Source organism: Uranotaenia lowii, chromosome 2 (assembly GCF_029784155.1).
Source record: "Uranotaenia lowii strain MFRU-FL chromosome 2, ASM2978415v1, whole genome shotgun sequence".
Taxonomy (NCBI): domain Eukaryota; kingdom Metazoa; phylum Arthropoda; class Insecta; order Diptera; family Culicidae; genus Uranotaenia; species Uranotaenia lowii.
This window is the reverse complement of record NC_073692.1, coordinates 22,753,323-22,780,637: the sequence shown is the minus strand read 5'-3', so window position 1 is coordinate 22,780,637 and position 27,315 is coordinate 22,753,323. Positions and strand designations below refer to the sequence as shown.

The 27,315-nt window shown below is 34.7% G+C and overlaps 1 protein-coding gene across 1 annotated transcript in view; it reads left to right on the top strand.

Annotated features, from left to right (window-relative positions):
- Positions 1–1,624: 1,624 nt before the first annotated feature.
- The window catches only part of LOC129741151 (uncharacterized), a 380,499-nt gene continuing 354,808 nt past the window's right edge, over positions 1,625–27,315 (top strand). The window contains exon 1 of the mRNA XM_055732859.1: positions 1,625–1,643. The gene's annotated coding sequence lies outside the window, so the exon portion shown is untranslated. The remainder of the gene's footprint in view (positions 1,644–27,315) is intronic.

Here is a 27,315-nt window from a genome sequence, read left to right as displayed (position 1 = left end):
TTATGATTCTGTCATAATACATTTCGGACATGAAGGTCATCAAATTAACCATACAAATAACATATTAATAAATAAATTGGGTTTCAATCAAATAAAGCGAAATGATACTAAAAAAGATTTTATAGTAGTTCGTGAGCATTGGAAACGGGAAGAGCTGGAAGTCCATATCATTAAAACATATATTTTGACATCATTATAAACTCTATGAAGTTTTTGATGATAGAGTAAAAGTTACAGATTTTGAAAATGAAATTTAGAGATCAAATTTAAGAAAATATTATTTCATCATCTTAGTACTGAAGTTTGAAACTCCAGTTGCAGATCTTTTTTTAAAGCATTTGCTTCTGAATTATACTGAAATTTGGTTTAAAATGCTGCCTAGGAAATAAAACTAAATTTCAAATATTTAAACAAATTTAATTTATTTTTGGAAAGTGTAGCCAAGCACACCGGGTGAGCTAGTGAACTTTATAGAAAACCATGAAAAAAGAAATTTACAACTGTGAACTTTAATTGTGGAAAGTCCTTCACAGAATCACTAACATGTGTTGAACCCTTCCAAAATCGGAGTTTATGCTCGATAGAACCATCACGTATTATAATGTTCGTCTTCGGAAACAAAAAGCGACTTCGGTTTGGCATCCTTCATTTTTGCTGCTCCTCAACGTTCGCTCGTTCGTTTAGAGCTTCTGATGTTAGCTGGTGCGACTACTCATGGGAATGCAATATCCATAAAATACAAGCAAAAAAAGCGCTCCAACCAGATGGTGCCGCTGCCTGACTGGCTCAGCCAAACAAGCTCTCCCGAGGTCCGTCTTGGGAATCATAAACAAGTCAGTCGCAAAGGGTATGTAATATTTCATTTTCATCCAAACGACGAACAACATCAACTGCAGGGGCCGCTAGGGGTGCTCTGAATCAAATGAGCTTCTCATATTATAATCCCCTTCCCGTTTCGATGTTTCCTCTCATGGTTTCGTTTATTCGTGATGGAGGAAAAAAAGTACCCAAATCAAGCTTTCAATTTCCCGTAGCCACAGGAAGAAAAACGGTGAAGTTCGTAACCGTCCCAAATGGACGATTTTGCCAATGTATGGGTGAAAAAGCGAGATGGAATCTCCGGCACGCGGCGGAAGAATGCATAACAAGTGGTTTTTTCGACATAACTTTTGGTATTATTTTTTGCGGTGAGAACGCAGCAAAATGGGAAAAAACCATTCCTCGTTCAGTTCAATTTGAAAGGAAACGAAGTGAGCTGGCTGCTCATTCGAGTCCCCAAGATCGTAGTGCCGGGCGTGAAACGAGAGGGTAAATACTGTCGATTCTCGTGGGTTCTTTTGTACCATTCCGGAAATTGAATGAATAATGACCAGTTGGGGAAGTTGAGCTTGCTAGTGGTTTTGCAGACTGCATCCATCCTTTCGAAAGGAGTATCGTTCCAAGGTTCGCGTATAGTGGGACTAAATAGTTTCCTTTGAAAGTCTCTTGTTCATAGTTTGAGTAATTGAGTGTACTTTATACTCGTTAAGCGACCAACGCTGAATTTTTTCTAGTAAAATACTCTTAAAATACCCTTATGAATTGAGAATCATTTTCTTACATTTTTTTCTCTTTTTCAGATAATTATCGTCTCCGCATCCAATGTAAGTAATGAATAAATGTTAAACAGTGCTGCATAAATTATTCCCACGTTCCATTCTTTCGGCAAAATTTGTACAGCTGGAATTTTTTCGCTACCGGTTGCTTCAGAATTTGTTACCACTAATCAATGAATATTTCATAGCAACGAAAAGAGAAGAAAAAACCGTCTATTCCATTCGTACGACTAATTCACAATCCATCCTCCACTCAAACACCCACCGATTCCGTTTCATCTCAAATGAAATTCCTCAAAGTCTCAGCACCCACCGATATTGGTATGAATTATTAATTTTGCTCTTTCGTCGATAGACCCCGGTCGTTGAGGATCGACTCGAACTCAAACCGGCCCCGTTCGATGAAAGCCCTCTTCCGAAAATCCGTTTGAAACAAAACTAAAATCCAATTTGTAATTTCAATCATTCCCTAATTTTATGCCACCGTGAAGCCGAATTAATCTGCTCGAACACTCCGGGAAAGTTTCGGTACAGTCCTCCTGAGCTCTCATGGTCCCAAGAGCGGATGAAATCTTTATCCTCTGATGGGCTTTTCTTCCGAACGGTCGGCGTGAAAAGGCGTCTGGTCTCGGCCATCAACTCGAACGGAGCTACCTATGCATAGTAATCAGCCAGCAGATAGCTAGGTACCATTTTGTAAAAGCAGCGAATTTGAAGTCGCTGCTGAAAAGAGCCGGACGTTTTTCGTGAGGACTCGTGAAAACAGTTAGACATCAGGTGCCAGCAATGAATGTAATTTCCTTTAGGGTGCCCAATACCGTCAACTGGAGTTGTCAAATAGGTTTCAAAAATATATCCACAGATACCGCTTATGCTCCCGCTAGTGTTCCCTACTGCCTCCAGGAAGGCGTTAAGAACTTTCTAGGGGGCAGTTAGCTAAGTTTTTAATTTTGGAGGGCGTTGGGAAAGCTCAGGAGAGCATTGAGGCAAGATTAGGGGAAAGGTTTCCTAAATGGGCGTATCGGGTTAAATGCGCCTACAGCCGGTTGACGAAATTTCTGACAAGACAACACATCTAATCAATGCAATTTGAAGATGATACGCTTTGAAAATAAGGCAAGAAAGAATTTTATGAATTAACCAACTCAAAAAAAAAAAAAATAAAATAAAAATTCATACTTTGATACCTTTTGATCTAATATTTTTACTTTTAAAAATTATACGTGAAGAAGCTCAAAACAAAAAGTTGGGTGGTTTTTGTTTCTTATTCAAATAAACCTTAGAAGTAAAACAAATTTAAGCTTTTGTGATGGTTTCATAATGATAGGAAAGTAAAATAAGAGAGTATTTCTGTATGCCCCCATTATGTTTGTAAAATGCCGCTATCCTGAAATAACAGGTTAAACAGACTAAATATATGATTTTTATCATTAAAACTTCGAATTCAAGCTCTTATTAACACCTTTAGAGAGAATTGAAGACCTCAAAACAGATTAGATAGAATTTTTTTTATGGATGAACTACTTCCATAGTATGGCAACCCTAACTTTTGTTTTATTCTATAAAATAGTAAAAGAAACAGATTTTAATAAAACTTCAGCCTTGTCGTATGAAAGTTATCAGTTTCTAGCATTACCAATGAAATTATACGAACATTTTGCCAAAAAACTGAAATTTTGCCTGAAACATAAATAGGCGCATTTAACCCGCACGGTTTGAGGTTCGGCAATTTTGACAACAGTTGTAAAAAATCGATTTCTCAAAAACGGAAGGAGATTTCAACATGAAAATTACTCCAATGTATAGAAAACAGATGTCTGCTCATGTTTATATAGTGTTTGTACACATATTCGATGTAATAATTGATTAAATCAATATTCTGCTTGATAGGCGCATATAGCCCGCTTCTCCCCTATATAGATTTTTGTTCATTTAATTTATTTGTTGATTTAAGACTGTAAATCTATTAATCTTCAGAAAGATTTGAATAATATCAGAAAATGTTTTTCGCTTCACAGGCAAAAGTGAAGAATTTCAAAAATTTTACAAATAAATTTTTGAAGTATTTTTATTTCACCGAATAGAGTCGGTGGAATCCAGCAGAAAGTCAAAAATTCTGGAAGCAGTAAACAGAAACGAGTGAACTACGGCTTACTCATTAAAAATCATAGCTGACAACTCCAAAGTTAGGGAGAAGAGAGGATCACGAAAAGGGAAAGTTAATATAACGCCCCTTGTGGCTAATACGCGCTACTCGTGTTTTGAAGAATCTATAACATTTTTTGTTAGCAAAATATAACCAATTTATTTTGAATGCTGGGATTGGCCATGGCCAGTAAGAATTCCTTAAAATACCCCTGTGTCGTGAAAATTTTATAATCTAAGTTTTTTTTTTATCACAGTGTAAATTTTAAAACACTTTCAATAAAGTGTCACCAAACAGAGAAAAATGAATAAGACAATATTTTCTGGCACATAGAATGAGGAGAATCTAAACTATGATTTCTGTTACAAAATCATACAGAACTCGCTAGAATATGCTTTTGATGGGTATGTTTTATTACGGCTCATGCACTCGTTACCGTCAAACGGGGCAATATGCAACAATTTTCAACTTCAATGGCTTCTAAAAAACTTATATTCACAGTTTATCTTACGCCTTATGCTTCAAAAGTTTTAAGGATGATGGGACATCAAATTGGCGTAGTTAGAAAAAATATGGGTTTATTTAGTTATATTTCAAAACGGCCAATTTTAATTGAAAGTGACAAAAAAGTCAAAAATTATTTTTCGAGAGTAAATTTAGCACAAAAAATCAACTTTCATTTTTTTTTAAATTTTTATTATGATTATCTTTTCAGTCAAAGTGTCTATAAGTAAAGGTGTGTTTTGGGTCTTCCACAGGATCATGCAATATCATAGAAGCCGTGTGGAGAACATCTCTGAGATTTGAGCTTTTTTGTCGGCTTTATGCTTTTTTTCTCAGATTTATACTTTTTTCTAAGATTTGAGCTTTCGTGTCCAATGCTATCATGGCCAAAAAGCTTAAATTTGATAAAAAAAAGATTCATAACGTGATTCATTAACACTGAGCGAATATATGTTGGTCACACATATTAAAGTTTTAAAGAGTGAACGTGTAACGTTGTGTGATCCTGGTCTTCGTCTGCTTTCGGGTATGTTCGACTTCCAGGTGCGTATTTGCAACACAGTTTTGTTCTGTGGGTTTGAATGTGGTTCTTAAAAATAATGTTTTTGAAGTAACTAGATGAACTTGAGTTATAAAAAATCATATGCAATTTGTAGAAATCACTTTTCTTCAAGAGTTTTTCACACAAAATGTACGTGGAATACATAGTAAATCAGCGATTTGCTGGGACATAGTAGAGCATGTTCCATTAAATAATTATAATGATTTTTGTTTTCAAAAACCCTAGTCAAATGATTACATCTTCAATTGAAAATTTCAAAAATTCAAAATTTTTAAATAGACAACCAGTGTATTTTTCAATATAATTTGCCTCTCAGCCATCTGAAAGTATGCTAAGAATGAGCGAGAAATTTTGCTAAAGCCATTCTTAATGTCAATGTTGAATTTTTTTTTCGCTCAGAAAAAAATTAAAATTTTTTATTGAAACTTTTAGATACGAAGCGTACATTGATTTTTCATTTCTCGTGAAATTTTGAAGCAAAATGATATGATACTAGTAAATTTTAATCTTTGTTCCACGCACATGAATTGTCGCCATCATATTCAAAGAAGAATTTTTCTACAGCGCACCTTCGTTTACGATATCTTGACAAATGCCGTTGCTTCAGAGATTGCAATTGCTTCAGAGATTGAACATATACCTACGTTCCAGCACGCCGACTGCGTAATCAAACCATGTTTTGGCTGCCAAGAAGCAGGACTGTCTTCGGACAAAATCACCCACTCTTTCGATGTTGTGAAGTTTTCAATGCTGTTTCTCACTTGTTTGACTATCATGTTACAAAATCTAAGTTTAAATGTGCAATCCGTGACGTCACCTAACTTAATTGCAATGTAATTTAATTATAAGCTAATCTTAAACAATCAGTCTGTATGACAATAGTCAAAGACTCCAGAAATAAATTAATAAATACATAAATTAACATGAATATTATTTCAAAAATTTAAACGGGTATCTAATGCCAAACTTTTGGCTAAGGAGGCAGTGAGCTCGGAAATTCAGTCAAAGAGGGCAGTGAACAAAAAAATTTTGAAAACCAAAAACTTATTTGTCAAACTTCTATTTATGAAAATTGGACGGAACATTCGTCAGTGTTGCTTGTTCTTTCCATGAAAAAAAAAAAAAAAAAACGGATGCTCTGTTTGGGGAATTAGAACTTTTTTCTCGCAACTCCTACCGCATTGCCGTTTTGGACAAAGTTGTAGATAATTTTTCAGTAAATTCCACATGTTGGAATTTCATCCGCAAGGAATCTTGATGAAAAAAAAATTTGCCGTTCTGTTCAATTACATTTAATTCCGACCGATAGTGATAAAATTATAATGCAGAGACTGATAGGGTGACCAATTCTATTATTAAATAATAGAATTTCAATATATTTGAGAACCAAATCTGAGGGATATCGACTTTTACTTTACGCTTTTTGTTACTCTCAGCTCAACTATTCTGAAATGTTGAATTGATTTTATGAATAATATTTTACGAAATCAAATATGACATTTCAATTCATTCAAGAATTTAAAATCTGCACATTTAATCCATGTTTATGGAAATTTCTGCAATTTCACGGTATTTCATGTGATAAATATAACATAAAAAAAAATAAAATTAAGTAAGTTTCCATTGGTTTTCATGGTTTTATAGATTAAATAGTTGATCAGACCATTTTAATACATATATGATAATTCTACAGTAAAAAAAAACAATGATTTTCAAGAACAATAAATTGTTCCCAATAAATAAAAACCCGGGATGACTCCAGTATATCATCCGTGGAGTTCAATATATTACAGATGTCATAATGATCGAAAATCCCCAAAATATTTGTTCTTCATCATCCTCCCCGGTGAACACCTTTTTTCCCATTAGCTGTACAATGGAATGTAAATGGGTCTATGGGGCCCATAGACATGAGCTAGAACTCTTAATTCTACAGAATCCCCCAACAATAATAGCCCTACAGGAAACACGAACAAAACAAACTGGGTTTCTCTCTAAAAGACTCAAAGACACGTATCTATGGGAAATGAAAAGCAAGGAACCTGGAAACACTGGAGCCCCAGGTAACGGAGTTGGCATTGCAGTTCGTCACGACGTTGGGCCTTCACCTATAGCTCTGGATACCACTCTTCAAATAGTAGCTGTAAAGACCAAGTACCCCTTTTCCGCCACTTTCGTCTCTCTATACCTTGACCACCACACGAAATATGAAAAACAAATAAAAGAATTACAAAAAGTGATAAAGACGCTTCCTCCTCCAATTATCCTGCTGGGTGACGTCAACGCTCACCACCATGCTTGGGGCTGCGATAAAACCCGACTCCCGAGGGTGTTCTCTCCTGGAGCTTATCCTCAAAAATGACCTAGCTATCCTTAACACCGGAGAAATTACCCGACAACCTTTCCACCACCAATCTCCCTCTGCCATCGATGTTTCCCTCGCATCACCTGAAATCGCCTCAAAGTTGATCTGGACTGTAGATTCGGATACCTGGGGAAGTGATCACTTTCCAATCCACATATCAACAATCTCCCCTATACATCCTGAAACCCGACGTACTCGTTGGATATACGATGAAGCGAATTGGGATCTTTTCGAGGACGAAATATGTTATCATCTCCGAAATAAGCAGATCCTGAGTATCGATGAGTTCACCTCTACTCTTCACAGTGTCGCCATGATCGCTATACCACGAACCCGTCAGATCGTAGGCAAAAAATCCGTGAACTGGTGGAACCCCAAGGTAGCCAAAGCTATCAAGACTCGACGCAACAAACTTTACCGACTGAAAAAGATCCCTCACGACGACCCACGGAAAGTGGAACGACTGGAAGAATACCGAAAGGCATCGGCTGAGGCAAAAAAAGCAATCGAAGAAGCTAAGACTGAATCTTGGGCTGAATTCACCTCTAGCTTTAACTCTTCTACATCGACTCGAGAAATGTGGAGGAAAGTCAACGCTTTTAACGGAAATCGTCGTGTGCCCCGTCCAAGTTTGATTGTTGGAGCAAAAATTACTCAAGATCCCTCGGAGATAGCTGATGCTATTGGTCGCCACTTCCAAGAAGGCTTTACAACAAACAGTAGTTTTTCTCACGATTTACCTCCGGTCCAAGCTGATGCCTCCCTGGATTTCGTTAATTCAGATTTTTCAATTGAGGAACTTATGTGGTCCCTGAATCGTGGTAAAGGTCAATCTACAGGTCCGGACGAGATCGGTTATCCAATACTTCGAAGATTACCTTTCCGAGCTAAAGTTTTACTATTGGATCTATTCAACGCTATTTGGCGGAGTGAAAAATGGCCTCTTGAGTGGAAAACGGCGACGATAATTCCCATACCCAAGGCGAACAAGGATTCTAAGGTACTAGGCAACCAACGCCCGATTGCGCTAACTAACTGCATATCTAAGGTCTACGAGAGGATGATCAACCGAAGACTGATGGACGTTCTAGAAGGCAAACATCTTTTAGATGACCGTCAGTTTGCCTTCAGGAAAGGGAAAGGTATTGATTCCTACTTCGCACACCTAGAGGGAATACTGGTCCCTGCCATAACCACCCGTTCCCACTGCGAAGTAGCTGCACTAGATTTAAGCAAGGCGTATGATTCGATCCCCAAAAATGTCATAAGCGGACAACTTCGTCAGTGGGGTTTTAGTCACAGAATATTGAGCGCATGTGAGGACTTTATGGAAAATCGAATCTTCAAGGTGGCAATAGGAGGAACATACTCTCAGGAGTACAAGCAGGAACAAGGAGTACCCCAGGGATCCGTGCTTGCTGTTACCCTTTTTTTTAGTTGGAATGAACTCGGTCATCATCAAATCCATTTCCTCTAACGCACATATCATGACATATGCTGATGATATCTTGCTTCTTGCCATTCACCGAAACCCAAAACAAGCGACGAAAAATCTCCAAACCGCAATCAATGAAACGGTGAAATGGTCTCAAGAGTCTGGAATGACTATATCTGGTCCGAAGAGCAAATGGTCCCACTTCTGCAAATGCCGTAAACATCCTGATGAGACTGGCACTATATCGATCAACGGGAACGAAATAAGTAGGGACCCGACAATCGATATTCTAGGAATATGTTTTGATCGACGGCTCAGATTTACTGACCACGCGAAGCAGCTGAAAAAGAATATTAACACTCGACTGAATATCCTCAAGGCTATTGGCCAGAAAAAGTCAGGAGGAAACAGAAAGACGCTTCTGACGATATTCAAAGCCACGGTGCTCCCCAAAATATTCCATGGGTGGGGCATCGTTAGCATTGGAGGGGAACCGATCATCAAAATCCTCCAACCTGTTTATAATACTGGGATACGACTTTGCTCTGGTGCTTTTCGTACAAGCCCCGTACTCTCAATCATGGCTGAAGCTGGCGTGCTCCCTTTTCCCTATGAAACAAAAAAAGTTCTACTCCGAAAAGTATCAAACTTACTAGCTAATTGTCGAAATCTTACCCGATCACTGCTTGAAAGATCCCACAAAATAACCGAAGTTTTTCCACTCATTGCCAACAAACCACCATCGTCTACCTTAAGCTTGCCAGATTGCCCGGTTTTATCCGGGTTTGCCCGGATATTTGATGCAAAATTTCGAGGAAGTCCGGTCCGGCCCGGTTGCCCGGATATCGTGAAAAAAGTCCGGATATTGCCCGGATTTTTTCACAATTTTCACAAAGAAACCAAAAAAAAATCAAAGTTTTTGAGTAAGTTTTCAGCAAAATCTATTGACGGTATGGAAATTTTCAACGGTTGTTTCAAATAATTTCGCTGATTTACTTTTATAATCCTTTAAATATTTAGGTGTTCCAAAAAAGTTTTTGGAAGTCTGCAATTACATTACTAAAATATTAATTTCATTTTTTTTGCATTTTTTCTTTGCTTTTATATGTAATAACACCTAAATTTTGCCCGGTTTTTGCCCGGTTTTTGGATTTGAAAAATTGAAATCCATGCCCGGATTTTGCCAGGTTCTTTTGAAAAAATGCCCGGAATTGCTAGGCCCGGATGGGTGTGGAAAAAATTCTGGCAACCTTAGTCTACCTGGTATGATCAATGCCCACGACCTGACCTGACCCTGAAAAATGCTTTCCGTGTTGGTGATCCTCCTGCTAAAGCAAGAGCGCTGTTCAACCACCTGATTACCACAACCTACCCAAATCATCTCGCCATTTACACCGATGGTTCTGCCGCTCAGGACGGTACTGTAGGTGTTGGCTGCTACAGCGAAGAAATTCAAATCCAAGGACGTTTACCTGAGCAATGCTCCGTATTTTCGGCAGAAGCCTTCGCCTTATTAACGGCCATCGAGCTCCCCTCTAATAAGTCGAAAATCATCTTTTCCGACTCTGCAAGCTGCATTGAAGCTATCTGTTCCGAAAGATCCTCACACCCCTGGATACTAAAAGCAAGATCAGCACTAAAACACACGCAAAACTAAACTATGCTGGGTACCAGGCCATTGCGGTATTCCCGGCAACGAGAAGGCGGATATCCTGGCGAATGCCGGACGCAGTGGGGAGTTGTTAACCGAAGAAATCCCAGCACCGGACGCTGTCCGTTGGTTCAACGAAATAATTTGGGCTAAATGGAACGCACACTTCTTATCCGAGAGAGATCTGTTTATTTTGAAATCGAAACCAACTCCTTGTGCGTGGAAAGATCGCGATAACAGACACGAGCAACGCACCTTGACGAGACTCCGAATTGGTCATACTCGACTAACACACTCCTGCTACATAGAACGGACCAGTGGCACCTGCGAGTCCTGTGGAGAAAGAATGACGGTCGAACATATTTTGGTTGAATGCCGGTTACATCAAGCTGAACGCGACGAGGTAGAGCTAGAAGACGATATTGGTTCTATACTTACTTATGATGCTATCAGGGAGGACAAAGTGATTAAATTTTTAACGCTGACAGGCCTTTTAAAGGATATTTAATGTTAACAGTTAAAAAAAAAACCCTGTATATAATCTGTAACATAGTACTATCGATAAAAGGGTGCTTAATCGGTATAGCGCACGGCACCCTTCCAAATAAACGAATTTCAAATCAAATCAAGAAGAAAATCAATGATTTTTTATTTTTTCTTAAATTTTCTTTCATGATATATGACAACGGAAACCAATACTTTTTTTTAACTTTAAATGAACCTTCAAATCAGTCAAAGTTAAGCTGACATAGTGAAATTTCATTATTTCAACCGGAATGAAGTTTAAGGGGGGGGGGGGGGGGGGGGGGGGTGGGGAAAGGGTCTAACACTTTCAAAAAATCGATTTTTTTATTTTTTATTTTTCTTATTGTAAAACATTTCAAGAATGTTGTGTCAAATTTTCAAGTCAATTGAAGCAAAACTGTAGAAGTTATAGGCCTTTATCTCCTCCTATCTTATACTGCAAGAAAGCAAGAGCAGAAACTTCAAACGCGTTTTTTCTCGAAAGCACATTTTTAAAGTCCGTGGACATCGTCATTTGAAAACTACTTATCCGATTCTTTTAAAATTTGGAACATATTTTCTACGTATAAAATACCAGACCCCAACGTTTTTCTTTTTTGTTTTTTTTTTTTTACTTTGGGGAGATTTTACAGGTGAAAAATGGCTGATTTTTTCGTGAAAAATCGTAGTTTTTACTTCAAACAGCCACAAAAATTTCATAAATTTTTTTTTAAGTTAAATAAAAACGTTGGGGTCCAGAAAAACATCTATTAAAAATAGTTTGCTCTGATTTTTTGACTTCAGATGATTCTGTGCTGAGATACAGTGTCCACCGCAAATCCTGTTTTCTAAAAGCATCCTCGAAAATGCTCCGTCACCGGCTCATTTTTCAATATTTTCTACGAAAAAATTACTTAATGTTCTTTTAACAATGCTTTTTATAATGCAAAAAAATTTGAATACATTTGTTTGAACGATAGCTCTAGAAAAAAAATCGTGAAAATGGTGTTTTTTTTTATACCCGTTAGACCCTACCCCCCCCCCCCCCCCTTAAGACACCAAAGAAATGAAAATAATTTTCCGGGTCTATATGATCCTAACCTACACTTAGAAAAATACTATTAAGTATGCCACAAGATTCTCTTATGAACTGGCGCCATAAGAAAAATCAATGAAATTCATAAGATTATCTTATGACACGAATGAATTCTTCAGATGAACACTTACTTCAATAAGAAGTTGTTGCTTTTCATAAGAGGGTCTTATGGAAAAGAAAATGTCTTGTTTGATGAAAATAACTCAAGATAATTGATGTTAAAAACATTTTATTTAGTTTCTAGCTAATTTGTTCCATCATGATCACTATCAGCAGCACACAAACACCCGATTCCAACAAAATTATTCAGCCGGCATCTGACAACGGGTCGACTGGCCACTACAATCAGGTCCTTTGAATTTTTACTTTTTCCGTTCAACATGCTGAAAAGTGAACAAAAAAATGTGTTTGAGTTTATCAATAATGTTAACTTTTACAAACTTACCATTTAGATTAAGAAAATCACTTTAACTTTTAGGAAAACTATATTGGCTTCACTACTGTTTGATGCCTCGTATGACGATGAAAAATAACGACTGGTGTAAGTAATGTGTTCATTATTTTTTCACAATGCCGCTTCTTCTATTTTTCATAAGAACTGACTTTGAAAATTGGAAGAATTTCATAAGACTCTTATGAAAATCAATTTTACACTCTAAAAAGCGGTTCATAAGACGCATCTTATGAAAATTATAATAAGAATTCGCCTGAGTGTAGGCTTACCAGATCAGAAAAACTCGAGAAATTATACTAATAAAAACGGGACATAGTTGAAAAATGTGGGACATTTAAGGAATATTCAAAAAAAGCTTAATTGTATAGGTAGTAGACTGCTCCAATTACTGATAATGAGTCGGAGCGGTCGAACATATTGTCGCTGTTTTTGAAAGAAGTCGGTCAAAGAAAACCAAAGTTATTGATTAAACACTGGTTTTTCATGTTTCTTCCGAGCAAAATGACTCAAAATCCCATACAAACTTAACGCTCGTTTAGCGACCCCTTCCCGTGATCCGATCGGAACCAAATTTGGCATGAGATCTTATACTAGGTCTAGGATCAATTTTATCCTGCAGCGCATAATTTTTTTGAAAGTCGGGACATTTGAGGCACTCTATTGTATAGCCAAACTTATTCGTATACCATCAGCTAAAGTTATTCATAGAAAGCACACTGAGGTTTTGTTTTTAACGCGGATGATTTTTTTAAGGATTTTCTTACATGATTTTTATCAACACGGGTTTTTTGCCATAAGCACGGTTATTTTTCATAGTTCTCGCAAATTAACACTTTTTTTAAAACAAAATATTGCAAGTCATACATATCAACGGCGGATTGGACCGCGTAAAAAATCTATAAAAAAATATTTCAAAAATGTTTTAAAAATTTAAAAATTCAAGAAATTTTCCATTACTAAATATTTTGTACAATTGAGTCGAAAAAGGTGGTGTATGATAAAAGGCAATTTAACTTAGATTCCGTCGAAAAATTATGATCTATAATCATTTGGAAGCAGCTTAAACAATATTTTCATCATAACTCAAGTTATTTACTTACATTGCATTTGTTGAACGTGGTTCAAGAACGCTTAGATGTTTCAAAATCTTATTGTAACATTAGGGGTATTTAGTATTGTGTTATACAAACTCTGGAAAATGTTGCTTATTTTGAGAATGAGGACATATTTCAAAGGTTTTTTTGTGTGGAGCCAATGAATAGAAACCTGGGCTAAATTTTTTCGGTGTAAGTCAGTTAGCTTTGTAAAAGTTTTTCAGGAAAAAAACGCGAGATTTTCAGAAAAAATGGGACGGCTGGAAATTCAACGAAAAAGCGGGACGGGTGGCAACCCTACCCTAATCGGCTAATCATCACATTTTTTTAATTGTAAAGAAAGGTTAAAACTCAAAGTGCATTTTATTGTCTAGCAAATCTACCTTAACTCTTTTTAAACCGAATATATATAACGTTTAATATATTATATAGTCGTTGAGCTAACATAAAATTGTTATAGATAAGGATAACTGGAGTCCGATCTATTATAGTGCTACAGCTTTGCTCCAATCATTTTACTTAAGAGTTGCCTTGTTGTAAAGTGATTGAGAGTGATTTCTGAAGGCTGGAGTTCAATTCTCGGTCGGGATGATTTTTTTCACCTCAAATTATTCATAATTGTATTTTTTTTGTTTCGATTATAGTCGTTTTACCATCTTTATGGCACTCGCAACTTTATCAACGTTACAGTTGGCGGATCGTTATTGAAAAACTTATCCGGTACAACTGTGTTCGATGTTTACTCTTGGGCTCGAACTCGCGGACATCGGCTCAGGAGACAACAGACTTGCATACTGAGCTATATCACAAGCCCATTCATAATTGTATGTATTTCGATTGTTGTTAGTAAAACGAAATCGCGAATCATTTTTCTTATTTTAGTGAATAAAAGCTATAACCCACTCATTCTTGTTGTCATATGTACACATTCTTCTTTCACAAGATGACAATAAATGTTTTAATTGTAATAAATGCTTCAAATATTCTCCTTGCATTTTGGGTTCACGAAATTGTTTAAGATCATTAGAGTACCGGGCATTGAAAGTTATAAAAGCTACATCATTTTGTTAAGCTTCTATTTTTTTACGATTTGTTCCGTTCAAGCTAGAAGAAGGAATAAATGCTAGTTATAAAATGTATTGCCTGATTTTTAAAGCAAAATCAAACGATTTAAAGAGAAGCATTTATAGTCAGCAAAGGCCTTACTCAGTAAAGAGGTCTACCATAAGAGGCTGTAATCAATTTTGAATCTCCCACCTTCCATGCCGGTCTAAATCGTCTGCCTCAAGTCTTAAACGATAGGCGATTTGTAAAGTTTAAAACAAATTACGATGCCCCAAATTCGTCACTTCAAATGGGTCTTTGTTGTTTGGATCAACTTCGGCTTGATTCGACATTCCCTAGGGATTTTGTGCCCTGAAAAATACTCCCCAAAGAAACCCTATTTGTCTCTTCCGCTTTTCATTTGTACCTCCTCCGGAACATGTTCTCCCCACCAAAAGGGAAAAAAAACTTTCAAAACATTCCACCTTACGGAATTATACATGTTCGTTCAAGCTCCATCGAGCTCATCCTTTTCATTCAACTCCCTTCTGGAGCGTGAAAAATCCTTGGATGGCGTGGGAAAGTACCCGAATCACGCCATCATCATTATGCTCAGCACAGCACCGAGAAAATCCTGCGGAAACCCTTGTCGGAGCTCCTTTTTTCGATTCGGGAGAAGCGGCCGGTATTGAAGCTCATTAGACTTCCGCAGATTATTACTGTCAGTGTGCGGTTTAGATGCCCCCAATTTCATCTTTTCGTTTTGCCACCATCTGAATAACAGAGAAAAGCTCCCCAGAATCAAATCGGGGGACCGAAAAAAAAACCCAATGGTTACAATTTTCCAAAAAAGCCGTTCGGGGAAAAGCGCACGCAAATGGCAACAAAAATCTCGGTACAATTTATGGGAAGATTTTCGACTCCAGGGAATGTTTTCGATTCCGGTGTTTGTCTCCCCTCTAACGAAAAAAAAAAACTTTGAGCCGACTTTTGTGGGGAACATTCCAGGTTTTTCCGCCTTTGATTACAAGGCAAAATAAAAACAGCTTTTTGCCTTTTCGGCACAGATTCGCACAGCATTTTTGGCCCAGGTGAGAAATTCATGCTTTTTCACCTTTGGAAAACACAAGATCAAAATGAAGCTGGCAAGGTGAAACAAAAACACAACAGCTGCCAGCAAGAATGTTTCCTCGAATGTAACGAACGAGGAAATGAGAAATTCTTGTTTCGAACGTAGGAAAACTTGTCGAGTCACCACCAAATCTAAGAGCACAAAAAGTGTAGAAGCATGTTCACCAGGGAAAGTGGCTCTCTTCACGATTTGCCGACTTTGCCGATTGCCACCCTTTCCGGTTCCGAATGTGAGGCGAAGTACTGATCGAATGAAATCTGCAATAAAATTCCCCACTTCCACTTCCACACAAGCCGAGGAGCTCAATACTTTCTCTATGGTTTGGTTTGTTGAAAAGTTACGGACTCTGCTGGAGATTGAAATCTATAAAGTGGCGCTCCATTTACCGTCCGAGGGTCCTTTACAGCTAGTTTTTGATTATTTATTCAAAAGCTAGAGCATAAATTGAAAATGAGCAGTTGTGACAAAAGCAACTTTTCGTTTAGTATGAATAACAACTAGTACTGTTGGAAAAATACTTGATAATCGGGAGCGTTTATGTGAAAAAAAAAATTCTCTTTAATAAAAACTTATACAGCTCAAACATTTTTGAAATAACAAAAAAGACAAAAATGACAAAAATGACAAAATGACAAAATGACAAAAATGACAAAAATGACAAAAATGACAAAAATGACAAAAATGACAAAAATGACAAAAATGACAAAAATGACAAAAATGACAAAAATGACAAAAATGACAAAAATGACAAAAATGACAAAAATGACAAAAATGACAAAAAATGACAAAAATGACAAAAATGACAAAAATGACAAAAATGACAAAAATGACAAAAATGACAAAAATGACAAAAATGACAAAAATGACAAAAATGACAAAAATGACAAAAATGACAAAAATGACAAAAATGACAAAAATGACAAAAATGACAAAAATGACAAAAATGACAAAAATGACAAAAATGACAAAAATGACAAAAATGACAAAAATGACAAAAATGACAAAAATGACAAAAATGACAAAAATGACAAAAATGACAAAAATGACAAAATGACAAAAATGACAAAAATGACAAAAATGACAAAAATGACAAAAAATGACAAAAATGACAAAAATGACAAAATGACAAAAATGACAAAAAATGACAAAAAATGACAAAAATGACAAAAATGACAAAAATGACAAAAAATGACAAAAATGACAAAAATGGACAAAAATGACAAAAATGACAAAAATGACAAAAATGACAAAAATGACAAAAATGACAAAAATGACAAAAATGAAATGACAAAAATGACAAAAATGACAAAAATGACAAAAATGACAAAAATGACAAAAATGACAAAAATGACAAAAATGACAAAAATGACAAAAATGACAAAAATGACAAAAATGACAAAAATGACAAAAATGACAAAAATGACAAAAATGAACAAAAATGACAAAAATTGACAAAAATGACAAAAATGACAAAAATGACAAAAATGACAAAAATGACAAAAATGACAAAAATGACAAAAATGACAAAAATGACAAAAATGACAAAAATGACAAAAATGACAAAAATGACAAAAATGACAAAAATGACAAAAATGACAAAAATGACCAAAATGACAAAAAATGACAAAATAAAAAAAAAAAAATGACAAAAATGACAAAAATGACAAAATGACAAAAATGACAAAAATGACAAAAATGACAAAAATGACAAAAATGACAAAAATGACAAAAATGACAAAAATGACAAAAATGACAAAAATGACAAAAATGACAAAAATGACAAAAAATGACAAAAATGACAAAATGACAAAAATGACAAAAATGACAAAAATGACAAAAATGACAAAAATGACAAAAATGACAAAAATGACAAAAATGACAAAAATGACAAAAATGACAAAAATGACAAAATGACAAAAATGACAAAAATGACAAAAATGACAATGACAAAAATGACAAAAATGACAAAAATGACAAAAATGACAAAAATGACAAAAATGACAAAAATGACAAAAATGACAAAAATGACAAAAATGACAAAAATGACAAAATGACAAAAATGACAAAAATGACAAAAATGACAAAAATGACAAAAATGACAAAATGACAAAAATGACAAAAATGACAAAAATGACAAAAATGACAAAAATGACAAAAATTGACAAAAAATGACAAAAATGACAAAAATGACAAAAATGACAAAAATGACAAAAATGACAAAAATGACAAAATGACAAAAATGACAAAAATGACAAAAATGACAAAAAATGACAAAAATAGACAAAAATGACAAAAATGACAAAAATGACAAAAATGACAAAAATGACAAAAATGACAAAAATGACAAAAATGACAAAAATGACAAAAATGACAAAAATGACAAAAATGACAAAAATTAAAAAGAAAATGACAAAAATGACAAAAATGACAAAAATGACAAAAATGACAAAAATGACAAAAATGCCAAAAATGACAAAAATGACAAAAATGACAAAAATGACAAAAATGACAAAAATGACAAAAATGACAAAAATGACAAAAATGACAAAAATGACAAAAATGACAAAAATGACAAAAATGACAAAAATGACAAAAATGACAAAAATGACAAAAATGACAAAAATGACAAAAATGACAAAAATGACAAAAATGACAAAAATGACAAAAATGACAAAAATGACAAAAATGACAAAAATGACAAAAATGACAAAAATGACAAAAATGACAAAAATGACAAAAATGACAAAAATGACAAAAATGACAAAAATGACAAAAATGACAAAAATGACAAAAATGACAAAAATGACAAAAATGACAAAAATGACAAAAATGACAAAAATGACAAAAATGACAAAAATGACAAAAATGACAAAAATGACAAAAATGACAAAAATGACAAAAATGACAAAAATGACAAAAATGACAAAAATGACAAAAATGACAAAAATGACAAAAATGACAAAAATGACAAAAATGACAAAAATGACAAAAATGACAAAAATGACAAAAATGACAAAAATGACAAAAATGACAAAAATGACAAAAATGACAAAAATGACAAAAATGACAAAAATGACAAAAATGACAAAAATGACAAAAATGACAAAAATGACAAAAATGACAAAAATGACAAAAATGACAAAAATGACAAAAATGACAAAAATGACAAAAATGACAAAAATGACAAAAATGACAAAAATGACAAAAATGACAAAAATGACAAAAATGACAAAAATGACAAAAATGACAAAAATGACAAAAATGACAAAAATGACAAAAATGACAAAAATGACAAAAATGACAAAAATGACAAAAATGACAAAAATGACAAAAATGACAAAAATGACAAAAATGACAAAAATGACAAAAATGACAAAAATGACAAAAATGACAAAAATGACAAAAATGACAAAAATGACAAAAATGACAAAAAGGACAAAAATGACAAAAATGGCAAAAATCATTAAAAATGACAAAATCAAAAGTTTTCCAGTTATGTTGAATGATTTATAAATTTTACTCATTTTTGACAATGATCTTGAAGGGCACAGTATGATTATATTAAATTAATTTGAACAAGCTTCGTTGGATATATTAATAACTTGTGCTGTAAAATCATTTTTATGAAATAGTTTCAAGAAAAATCTTAACTTAGCTCAGATTGTAATCAAATTATTGATTTTCTAAGTGTTTTGAAATGATCTTATTTAAGTTTATTCAATCACTGCTCATTCGTGAAATTGGAAAAGAATCGCCTCACAAAAACTAAAATTTACGACTACGATGATGACACCGAATGTGACCAGATCAGTTATGTAACGAAGCACAGAACCGACAGCCCATGAAGCATCCCCCCATTCTTCTTCTAATAAAAACCCAAGCTTAAGTTTTGGCACTACTGAGGGCAGCCAAGAAAAAAGGATGATTATTCGCATGTTGCCCAGCATCAGTGTCAGACACAGCACAGGACATCTTCCGCCCACAAGTGTTCCATTTTGTTGCCGTTTTTTTTTGCCCTTCTTCCATGTTTCAGTTCGGAAGAATTTTGGTTTATGTTTTCTCAGCTGGATGTCGACCTCGTTTTTGGTCGACCTCTGGCAACCCAAAGCAAAGAGGCCAGGGCCACGATAAGAACGAAGAATTAATGAATTATGTTTTATTCTCATTACTGTTTTATTATCGTTGGATCCTGGAGACCAGCCCAACCCCGCTAGAAAAAAAGGGGCACGCACGAGATGGGACAAACTTAGATCGGTTACAGAGCTATCTGTTTTTATTTGCCGGAAAGAACACAAATAATTGCACCCCCTCCTCCACCACAAACATCGATTAGGATTGTTCAGTAGGAAATCTATTAGTTCAGACATGATGATTTCTTGGCGACCAATGGTGCGTGACTGGAAATGTGGGATTTTCAATTTCTCTGTCACCATAAATTAATTGAATTTAATAAAAATTGTGACCAGATGTAAAAATTCCAACCATGAACTACCCGAATGAATTCTGATGTCCAGCAAAACCTGTAGGTGGTACTAAAATGCCGTGAGCCTATATCAACAGGATTTATTTTCCGCCCGCTGGGCCCACTAACAAACCTAACTTTGATCAAATATCAGATGACAATGAGGGGTAAAAAGCATGGGACAAATTTATTTTCATTTCGAACTCTATGTTCGTTTGGTGAAAATTGTGTCCATTTTTTTTTAAAAGAATCAATTGAAATAAAGTCTTCTATATTCAAAACGTTATTTGAAAATAGAAATTTTAAATCAAATATCATAAAGTCGCGATAGACCTTTAACAACATTTATTGATATACTTTCAAGTGACGCTGGAATTTTTTTCGGATTGAAAATATTCGAAATAAAGAGTCAGCTACAAAAACAACATTCAAGTATCATCAAAATAACGTTACAATCATTCTGCATCCCATGCTTCGCAGAATTTCTAAGTCATTTCGATTGCCTTAACATGTTGTGCTCATTTTGATTCTCCTCAATCAAAAAATACCAGGAATCTGTTATGGAAATCGAGACCGTACACCAGCATTGTCCCAGGCATTCTTTCAACAGAAAAATTATCTATTAATTCTTCCGGCTTAGAGCGCTCCTTGTTTGCCGAGAAGGATTTCTTCGTTCGTACGAGCAAATTCCTGGAGCACGGTTGCGTCATTCACATTCTTGGAACTGTATGACCACTTTTAGCTACAAATACTGGAATTTATTAAGAATTAAAGGATAATGACATCTCCACTGAACCATTTTCAGTGTTTTTAGGAAATACAAACGTTTTATCAATTTCATCAATATTGTTCGTTCTTCAGTTTTAATAATAAACTAGATTTTACAGTTATTTAGTCACCCGTTTCGAGATGACCTGTCATTCGGATTTTTTTCAAAGAAAAAAAATAAATAGTCTAACCAATTTGAGTTTCCAGTAAATAGAGAAGGTTGGCAGAAGGAAATAAGTCCACCATTACTTAAGTGAACAATTTTAGTCTCTGGAGCCACCTACAAATCACCTTATTGTTTACTCTATCTTTAAGCGAACAGCGATTTCTAGCTTTTATATTTCCAATAATTTAAATGGGCATGCATAAACATGACGAGTTTCAAATTTAATGTAGAAAAAAATACATTTCATTATGAATATCATAAGTTTTGGTGATCTTTATGAAATTCTGATTAACAACAATTAAATAAACATAAGATTTATTTTTGAATCTGAGTATTGAAAAGAAACAATAAATCAGCAAAAAGAATTTAAATCAAAAAATTAAACTAAAAAAATTGGAAAAAAACAACTCTCTGGAGCCACACTTTTAAACCATTATTGATTTAAGGTGAAGCTCTAATTTTGGAGTAGTATTTATTATTCAATACTCGGTTGTCAATAAAAAAATCCACTAAAGCCCATAATTAATCAAATTTTGTAAAATAAAAAAATCAGGTTCTACTTGTTGAATGCCAACATTCAGTGAAATGGCTCTTGAATGTATACACAGCCAGCGACAAAAGTTTGTAACCAAGAGCATTTTCCAACATCATTTCGCTCATGTGCTTTATAAAATGGATGGTCGATGAAAGAAGCTGTACTGACTGATACTATTTGAGCCCCTTATAGTTACCATGAAGTTTTTTTTAAAAAAAAAGTTATTGATGAAATGTATTATTTTTTTAATAAGAAATGAAGTCAGTTGAATTGATTAATTCTTAATGACAAAATACATACCCCTAATTAACATTTTTGTCTAATGAGATACACAATTTCGGTTTTCGACAAAGTTATTCAGCGGAAAATTTACTTGAAAGAATCGATCAATTGACACAAAGCCCATAATTCCACAAAAGAAAAAAAATGGTGTTGATTTTTCAGAAAAAAATACATACAAACCTAAAAATTCAAATTCACTCATATAAACGTTACTTAAAAATTCTGGTTCAAAAGGTTGCTCACCTCTGCTCTAGAGTACACTCTCGGATCTCTTAACTGCTGTTTTCCATTTCTTTGCTCCTGATTGTTTTTTTGAGGATTCTTTACCTGCCTCTAAAAATGCTCCATGACGATAAAAATGTTACGATTAGGAGTTATTTTGAGGCATTTTGGAATATTATACTATATTTTCTCTCACATGAAAAGAACTATTCCGGCTTCAATATTCGGCTTCAATACTATATTCAGCGGTGTTATCTCGTCATAACACCAATTTCTTCACCAAAAACTACAGATCATACGAAAGAATGACCGAATAATTCATCTCAATCTTCTTTGAATTAAGAAACGTAATGCTTATTGATCTAAATATCAGTCATGCACTCGATAATTCTTCTTTTTTTGTAACTTTTTGAAACGAAGTCGATTTTGTTTCTGGAATCGGGTTACAGGCTTTCTACACAATGTTTGCAAACGTTTTAATTCTAAAAGATTATTAATTGAAAGTTGAAACTTGTTAGAAATTTTTAAATCATTCATATGGGCGTTGGTGACGGGTTCAATTTATTTTTTACATTTTCTTTGTGAAAAAGTGGAATATTAAGAGTGCATGACCTTAATGTTTTAAATCATGAGACTCTCCAGCTCAAATATGTTCCAAATGGATTGTTCGACCACTCTATAACATGACCTGTCACTTTTCATGAAGAGATTGGGTTTTCCAAGTCCTAACACCACCCAGTATGGTATTGAAGCCTAGAAAATTGCTTAATTTGTACGAGAGTAAATACTGTATAATATTCTTAACGCCTCAAAATAAATAAAAAATCGTCAAATTTTAACTTCATGGAGCATTTTAGAGGTTGGTTAAGAATCTTCTGAAAAACATACATTTGCAGGAACAAAAACTAGAAAATAGCAGTTCAGGAGATCTGAGAGTGTACTCAGCAGACACATTCCACCGTGACGTGAAATCACTTTTCCGGACTTCTGTAAACTGTAATCATTCTGGAATTCAACCAATTTACTTGAAAATGAAAAAAAATAGTTGCAAACGGTCGCAAATTGAATTTCCTTCAAAATGAATATAATTTGGTCATTATAAAAAATTTAAGTTGTTTGTGTTGTGATCGATGACATAAAGGTTTTTTTTACGCGGTATGAATCAGTCGTTACCGCATAGGACTTGGAATATTTTTTCTCAAAGAACGCGTTAGTTTGCGAGAGCTGTGTAGAAGAATCATGCCTGAGCAAAAACTGAGCAAAACAAATCGCGTTAAAAAAAATCTTTGTGTACTTATGTGATGAGAATTTACGCAAAAATTGACAGTTTTTGACTTTATTACATTCCACTACTATTTCCTGTTTTCTCTATGAAAATAGGTTTAAGTTTAAAAGTTTCCTTTTTTGTGACGTGTATTGACTTATTTGCGACTGTTTTTATAAGCTTTTTTAAAGAACCCCATTCGAAATAAACAAATTCTATGTTCTAGAAATTGAAGCATTCAAAACGTATTTTGCAAATATCGAAAAAAAAAATCAATTCATATTCTATTTTGTGTTGTGAGCCTACATGGTTGAAAAATTCTAATGAATCAATTAATCAAAAGATTCCCTACAGCTCAACCGCGGTATAAGAAAAGTTCAGATACCGGTTTTTCAAAAGCAACTTACTTCTCTTCAGTAATCGAAAACGCTTACAGAAGAAGATTGTAAGTTGCTTTCGTAATACCGGTACCGGTACGGTCAACACTTACACTTTTTGCAAAAAAAAGTGATTTTTTAAAATTATATCAAAACATGTTAAAAAGAAATTTGTGGGATTTAAGTTATCAAAATTATTGACAAGTTTTAGATTTTTTGATACTCGAACGGATAATTATCACTTGTGACCGGGAATTGAAGTGCAACATTTGAACAAACAAATAATTTGATTTCTTTCAAATTTCCTAATCAGCTAAGCCCCTAGGGTTCAGGCAAGGCGAACTCACTGGCCACTCTGAACTCATAATTAACCCCTAAAAAATTCACACAAAATTTCAAACCAAAACTGGGGGACATGTTCACAGTTAAAGGAATATTCCCGATATAAATTTATTAATTTTCACCTTTTCAGGATTTTGATGATCTTCACCAGAATGTACGGGTGATTCCGATCCAGACCTGCAAAATGCAAGTGTCTGTTGCCTCGTAGCCTTCAATACGTCTGCATCGATTCGTGATCTTTCTGGCAACCGAAATTTGTCGTTCTGCTTTTTCACAAACCGCTGTAGGACGCCGAATTCATTGGTAAAACCACGATCCAAAATTTTCATGCGGCCCACGTAATCTGCACCTTCCCACTTTTTACCCTTTCCTGTCCTGTTCCTGTTCTATCGAAAGGTCTTGAAACCTTATGATTTTGAAGGACTTTTTTTATTACTATAGAGACTTTGAGTAAGCTCACTCATTCGTTTCTGCATTGTAAGACTTAGTCTAAAGATCAGTTTTCAAGATCCGACGGTGATTTTAATCCGGTTTATTAACCCTTTGTTTCGTAAAGTAATAAATTTGCAACAGTTAATTAAAGCTGTTGTACATTTTGCAGAACGCCAAATAGTCAACTTTTTTCTACATGGCAATAATATTTTTTATTTTTTTCAAGATAACGTTCAATTAAAAAAATGACTTTCTGAATATATATAGAGTAAGGTGGGGTAAAAGTACGAGTCGGGTAAAAGTACGTTTTGAGATTATTACCAACCGAGAACAGAAAAATTTAAAACTCTGGCGTGGATTGATAGTGATTTGGACTGCCTTCATCCAGACAAAATTTTTATTTGGAAAAATTGAAAATACTCCAAATAATGAAATAAAGCAGCTTTTTTGCCCAAATGATGTAATATTTGAAATAACGGCAAACATGTTTGAGCAATCAAAATTCTGGCTTTCAATGAAAGTCTTAATGTGTCAGTTTAGTTGTTTTCAACCACTAGCAATTGCCGAAAAAAGAATTTAAATAATATGTCTCTGTTTTGCACAATAAACTCTGAATCACAAGAAACCTTGAAGGGGCAAAAGTACGAACTGCAAATGGGGAAAAAGTACGAATAATATACAGGGTCTACTGAAGTAAATCTGAACGGAAAGTTTTAACTTCTTTCTAAAATTCATTGGGAACATCAGCGTATATTTTTGTTTCTACAAAGACTTGTTCGCTTGAAAAGTTGCTCAAATACGATGAGAACTGGATTTCGTAAACCTGTTGAATATAGACTATTAGTGAAGAACTCCAAATCCGCACAGGTTGTTCGCCCATGTATAGGATTTGAATCAGAAGGGAACACAGAAGTAAGCAAAGATTGATATTAAATAATTTCTTTTTTGACTTCATGCAAAACTGTGGAATCCTGAATGGTCGTACTTTTATCCCACATCATTCGAACTTTTGCCCCAGAGGTGGGGTTAGAGTACGTTTCGATAGCAGTTTGGCATTTTCAGTAGTGCTATCAAATGCGTTGATCGTTTATCTTCATTATTTTTTAGATGAGAGATAGAAGTCTAAGGAATCCAATGCTATTCTTGTTTTTTTAGAAAAACAACTGCAAAATTTTCTAAAAATAGGATAGCACTAAGGTCGTACTTTTACCCTACCATACTCTACAAACTAGATCAATATTAATCTGAAAAACATGTTTTAAAAAGCTTATTTTTTCAGATTTTTTTTCCTAGTCCAATTCACTCCGAGAAAAAAACTGATAAGAATATTTTCGCTTTCAGTAACGCAATAAACAAAAATTGTATTTTTTTTGTCTGATATAATGGGCCTTCAATGATTGTTGCAAATTTGCAACATCATGCAACGGTAGCACCCTAGTAAGGTATATGGGCTACAAAGTCTGTTTTCAAATGTTTCATAGTTTAAACAGTGTTTATGTTTCCCGACGAAAGTATTATTATTTTTAATATTATATCATGTTATCAAAACTTTTTTTAAATAATGTAGACGAATAAGCCTCTAACTGAACAAAATGTCTGACAACTGTATTGGGGAAAACTAAGAACAAATTGTTTTGGCTACCATCATCAACCATTCGTTTCATAAAGTAAAAAAATGGCAGAAATTACGAAACCTTGTCGCGGGTCGAAGGGTCACATTTAGTACAAATTTGAAGCTTTTGAGTAATTGATTGATTGATTGAGTTTTAAGTTGATAATTTGAATCTTAAATTTTTCAAATGCGAGCAGCGATGATTTTAAATAGCATTTTATGATCCCCGCAAAAGATTCTATTTGTTCGAATAAAATATTTTCACACTTTAAGTAAATCTATATATATAAAAATGAATTTCTGTCTGTCTGTCTGTCTGTCTGTCTGTCTGTCTGTCTGTCTGTCTGTCTGTCTGTCTGTCTGTCTGTCTGTTCCCTATAGACTCGAAAACTACCGAACCGATTTGCGTGAAACTTGGCAGATGGGAGTATTGGAGGCCGGGGAAGGTTCCTATAATAGTTTGGGACCCCTCCCTCTTCCTGGAAGGGGGGAGGGGGTCATATAAATAAAAGTGATTAGTCGTCATAACTCGAGAACTGATAATGCAAATGAAACCAAATTTGGCATGGGAGTGTATTTTGGTATGAGTAATGATTCTATGATGGTTTGGTACCCCTCCTTCCTTCCAGTGGGAAGATAGGAAAGGGGAGGGGGCCTACCTTACAATTTTTTACATATCTGGAGAACTAATCAAGCAAATGGAACCAAATGTGGCATGGAAGGGAAGTGGAATACGAGAAATCGTTCTATGATTATTTCAGACCAGTGGAAATTCAGGAAAGAGAGGAGGGGTCTTTATCTCATTTTGTATTACATAACTTGAAAACTATTCGAACAAATGAAACCAAACTTGGCTTGGAAGGGTATTTGGGAACGATAAATAGTTCTATGAATATTTGGTACCCCTCCCTCCTTCCAGTGTGGAGATAGAAAGTGGGGAGGGGGCTCCTTTACAATTTTCAGAATTACTGGAAAACTAATCAAGCAAAATAAAACAAATTCGGCATTGAAGGGTATTAAGGGTAGAAATGATTCTATGATATTTTGAGAACCCTCCGTTATTCCAGTTGGAAAATCTTAAGGGGGGTGCTTTCTTACAATTTTTTACATTACTCGGGAAATTACCCAGGAAATGGAACGGAATTTGGATAGGAAGGAGAAAGGGGGGATCCTTTACAAATTTTCGCATTATTCGAAAACTAATAGAGCAAATGGAAATAATTTTGGCATAGGAAAGCATTTGGATACGTAAAACGGTTATATGCTTATTT